Here is a 4983-nt window from a genome sequence, read left to right as displayed (position 1 = left end):
AATGTTCCACCTCAAGCAGTGACACAGGCGGAAAGGGGCCAAATCTTCCTTCCTCTCTCTCTTGTTCTGTTCAGGCCCTCAGTGGGTTGGATGATGCCTGCCCACCCACACTGGGGAAGGCCCTCTACTTTACTGAGTCACCAATGCAAATGCTAATCTCATGCAGAAACAGGCTCACAGATACAACCAGAAATGATGTTTAATCTGGGCAGCCCATGACCAGTCAAGTTGACACACAAAAAAGTAACCATCACGGTGGGCAGGGCAATGTCATGAACTACTGCGTGACCATGTGCACACAACGACGCCTCACAACCCGCCCCCCCCACCCCCACATATGACCTTTCCCGTGGGCAGGACAGTGCTGGCATTAGATCATCCTTCCGACGAGCCTGGGCACTGTGACTGTGCAGGCCAACTGACCTGACCTGGTGGCTGTGTGGTCTACCCACCTCAGCGGAGTGGAGATGAGTTAAGCACCCAAGGTAGTCAGCCCTAGGGGAGTGGCAGCTTCCTGTCTGCAAGATCCACGAATGGAAGGCAGCTGCAGAAATCTCTCAGCAGACGGCCTCCTGGAAAGAAGTGGCTTCATCTCACTTTGCATGATCATGGAGCTTAGGGACCTTTGCTGCAGAGACATGAAGTCCCCGTATCTTTCTTCTGTAGCAACAGGAGGAAAAACTCTTTTGGGGCGAGGAGTGGGAAAGAGCCAGGGAACTGATTATGCCTGGGCCTTGAAGGGAGGGCAAGAGTTCCACAGACAGAAAGTTGTGAAACGATATAAAAATCCTGAAAAAGGTGGCTGGCAGCTCTTTGGATCCATCGCTAGGACCAATCCTGGGAGGCTGCCATGCATTACTTTGTCCTCGGTTTTCCCTGACCTCCCCCAAGGGAGGGAAAAGATACGTGCAAAGGCTTCAGAAGTAGAGCCAGGCGTTGAAGGATGGACACAGATGTAGAAAGAGAACAGTGTGAGCAATGATTTCAGTGCTTTGGCTGGGCCTTGAGAAATGGGCATGTCCAGCAGAACACCTGGGGGAATGGACAACCTCGCCGTCAATCATTGCAGGCCCACCAATCACGATGGCGGGGGCGGGGCCGTAGGACGTCCACGACGCCTTACCACGTAACGACGCTCGCGACCCTGGACTGTACGGCGCGGCTTCCGTGGACCGTTCGTCCGCGTGATGAGGGGACATGGCGGCTCCCTTTCCAGTGACCTCAAAAGTGTAAGTTTCACTGATTTCACTTCGTAGTGGGCTGTCCGTCGTGTGATTCGGAGAGAATCGGGTAGCTGGTGTGTCCGGATACACTTCGGCAGACGTGCGTCCCGGGCTCCTGGGCGGTTGGCGGAGAAGGCCTCCTAGCCGCGTTCGGCCGCAGAGCCGGGCTTTCTGTGCCAACGTGGTGAAAGGTTCAGAACCTGTTCTCTGCTTAAACGCGGGTCTTGGACCGCCCCCTCCCCCAGCTCGTGGGCTTAACGCTTTGTGGTGTTCGCGGCGTAAAGGGTGGAGAGGGCTGGCGCGGCTGGCCGGGTCGGGGTGAGGGTGGGTGTGGGTCCGGCCCAGCGCGGTGGCCGTTGGGCGCCGCGAGCCGCTTTTGCCTTTTGCTGCCCGGGGTCGTTGGGTGGATGGCGTCGCCGGGGGTTTCTCTGCGTCTTGGTCTTGGCCGTTTTCGCGAGATTTCTTACCAGTGACAGGCTGCCTTTGAGCGCGGTTTTGTGTTTCACTTAACCACACGGCTTTAAGGTTAATAGCATTTGTTGGTTGAATTTCGGAATGGTCGTCTTCATGTGTTGCCTGAAAAAGAAAAACAATGATGAGAATTTCAACGTGAAAATGAGTAAACAGATGGCCTGGTCCTTAGTCCTGTTCCTCGGTTCCCTGCGGGTGCTGCGGTTACAGACACATTGACTTTATTAGAATGTCAGCTTTCAGAATAGCCTGATCTTGACAGTTTCCCATCAAAGTTTGGATCTGACTTTTTGTTGTGGTTGGAAACTCTTGCAGCGGCAGGCAGCAGCAAGGTGGCCTGGATGGGACTGTGGGAAATAGACTTCCAGGCTGTGGACACTGTGGAGCTCAGATGCCTCTTCCCCTAGAATGACAACATGGACCGGAAGGTAATTTAAAGCATTTCTATCTATGAAAAAGGGTAAAGATGGGACCTGTGGACCACATGGGTGGTGGGAAATGGTGGCCTGCCAGAGCACGCCCACAGCAGCAGGGTGGACATTTCTCTGGGAGGGATCCTGGAAACACAGGATACAATGAAAGTAATGCAAAGGTCATTGCTTCTTCAGATGTTCACCCTGCCATGCGTTCTTGGCCATGCCTTTGCTTGCAGACTTGGCTGGGACCGCACATCCTGTTTGATCCACAGTCTGCAGTATCTGAGTCTTAAAGTTTCATAGCTCTTTCTCACTATCTTCTTTGAGCTTCGGTTTTCTCTTTTGCACAGCAGGATTCATACCATGGTGTCATGGATGTTGTGAGAATCAAGTGTGATGACCTCGGTTAAGGGCTTAGCCCACAGGTGGTGCTCAAGGAATCCCGACCCCATTTCCTGAGTCCGCATATTGGAGCCGAACATGCTGGTATTTGGTGTAACTCTTCTTACTCCTGCTTCCCACTCTTACCCAAGCGCTTTAGCCTTTGGCATCTTATCACTGAAATGGTTGTTTCCTTTCTCAGGGCCAGCAGGCTACCTTAGAAGTTACTCAAGGGTCTCCTCGGAAAGCACACCTCTTTAATCCAGCTGTGAAGCAGCAGGGACGCCCAGGACGCCAGGCTTTTCCTTCCTCTCAGCAACGTTCTGCTCTGATCAACTCGACACCTTACGCGGAGGCGGACGTGTCTCAACACCTGCACCTGTGAGGACTTTGTAGCGCGTGAACCCTTGCAGGCAGAGGGTGCCTGTAGCCTGGCAGTGCCAGAAAGGTCTTCACTTCTTTCCTTTTCTGTATAAATCACTTCTTTTCTGTGTGGTGTTGAATTTATCGAATTCCGGTGAAGACATTTGGTCATTCGAAGGGGCGCTTGTAGCAGGGGGTGGGCGTTAAACAGAAACATGCACTGTTCTGAAGTGTTCTCAAAGAGGCTTGTAACCCTCAGTCTCAGCAGCTAACTCTGGTTCCTCTACTTGCCTATTGGTACCAGTTTCAACCAGAACCTGGCATCATAGAAGCTGAAGTTCAGCCACCCAAGTTCAAAGTGCACGTTTCTTTATTGAGGAGAAGTGAGAGTGCCTAGGCTCTTCCCAGCACATGGGCATCTCCTGCTCTTTTGGTTTATCCCTGTAATGGGTTAAATTACTTTAAATCCTTGGAAGATGGGGGTCATGGTTCATTTCTCACTTAGTGAAAAACTGAAACAGATACTGTCTTTTTTCCTGCCTCAGGTTTATTTGTACAAACAGCACAGGTAGACATGAGCCCCATGCAGACAGTAGCCCAGGGGTCACACTAGTCCTTCTATCCTCACATCAGTAGATGGAAGCCTCTACTGTGGAGCCTTTATGGCGGCCTGTGCGCCTTTGAGAGACTGAGTCTGAGCTGGAGCTGCGGCTGTGGCCTTGGTCTGAGCCTTGTCCTTGGCCTTTGGCCCTCAGAGCCTGAGACCCTTGGCGACGCGGGCACGAGCACGTTTCCCGAGCTTGGGGTGAGCAATGCAGGCAAGTCAGCTGAGCTCGCAGCTGCCGCCCTGTGGGATCTTAGGCTTGACCTCCTTGGGCTTTCTGAGAGCCTTGACAGCTTCAGCACGTGCACTCACGGCCTTGGCGTTGTTGGCCTGCATCTGCTTCAGGCCCTTCTTGTGCTTCTTGGCAAAGTGCATGTTCCTCAGGAGCTTGGGGTCCACCCCCTTAAGAGATTTGTATTGTTGTGATCGGGGTTTTTTGATGCCGTTTCTGTGCCATTTTCGGGGCTGGTTGTATGTGGTGTGGTTCTTCGACTTGGCCATGCTTGCACCAGAGCCGGGGCTGAAACATGTACTGTTCAGGAGAGGCTGTATCCTGACCCGTGTTCCTTCAGCAAGAGACATGACGGTGACCACACCTGGCTCATTTCCTAGTCAAAGCAGTTGTGAAACTGCGCAGTAACCATGGCGCCTCCACTTCCTTCCACACAGATTTGTGCCCGCTGCCGTCTGCGGTCTTCCTGAGTCTTCTCACTGGAGGGCCTAAATGCATTTTTTTCATTTTCATTTTCATTTTCATTTTGTAGCACCTCTATTGTGGTGCGGTTCCTGTACAGTAAAGTGCACATATTTCACATGTACGATGCGATGGGTCTTGCTAGATGTATCCACCGGAAATGAACTGTTTGGTGGGCGATTCTGCTGAGTATTAGCGTGTAGGAAGCGGTCACAAGGCGGGGCATCCCTAAGGGGCTTTTTCTGATTGGTGGCAACCGCAGGAATTGGGACCCTTGAGGAGGGAGGAGGCGATACTACCAAAGCTCATGCTGGGATGCTGGCTGCTTAGTTCTTTGCCCGGGAGCGCATTCCTAGGCCTGCCTTGTCCTGAGGCGTGTGCTCCACCAGCGTTTCCGCGCGTGTGGGAATGGTCATGTACCGTTGAGTTTTTAAGTGCGGTCTCCCCCGTCAGGCTCATGTTTGCCTTAGCTATTTCTTCATGCCCCTTGTTTCTGTGGGTGACAGGAACAGAATGGGTAGTAGTGGACACTCGAAGGCAAGGCCTTTTGAAATGAGGTGTCTTCCCTGTTGTGCTGATTCCCTGTTACATGCAGACAGTAGTTGACTTGCGACAGCAGCAGGCATTTTGAGAGGCTCGTTAGCCCACTGGAAATGGTGGTGGTGGTGGTAGCCGTGATGGTGGCTGTGGCGGTGAGGGTGCTGATTAAGAAAAAAAGCCACAGCTGTCACTGGTAGAAAGCTGAATAGAATGGAGACCTGTCCTTAGTTCTTTTCATTGGTTTGTTACCGAATCGTCTCAAACCGTGTGGTTTAAAGACTGGTAGGGTCT

The 4983-nt window shown here is 52.4% G+C and overlaps 1 long non-coding RNA gene and 1 pseudogene across 2 annotated transcripts; one reads left to right on the top strand and one right to left on the bottom strand.

Annotated features, from left to right (window-relative positions):
* Positions 1-1127: 1127 nt before the first annotated feature.
* LOC107034703 (uncharacterized) lies at positions 1128-2590 on the top strand. 2 transcript variants are annotated; one of them, XR_012067486.1, is made up of 3 exons: positions 1128-1229; positions 2010-2122; positions 2464-2590. It is a non-coding gene; the product is annotated as an uncharacterized lncRNA (long non-coding RNA). The 2 variants fall into 2 exon arrangements; XR_012067487.1 differs by having other exon boundaries at positions 2461-2583.
* Positions 2591-3272: 682 nt separating this feature from the next.
* Positions 3273-4007, bottom strand: LOC140691841 (large ribosomal subunit protein eL29 pseudogene; annotated as a pseudogene).
* Positions 4008-4983: the final 976 nt, after the last annotated feature.

This window comes from Vicugna pacos, chromosome X (genome assembly GCF_048564905.1).
Source record: "Vicugna pacos chromosome X, VicPac4, whole genome shotgun sequence".
Classification (NCBI taxonomy): Eukaryota; Metazoa; Chordata; class Mammalia; order Artiodactyla; family Camelidae; genus Vicugna; species Vicugna pacos.
This window is presented reverse-complemented; position numbering and strand designations above follow the sequence as displayed.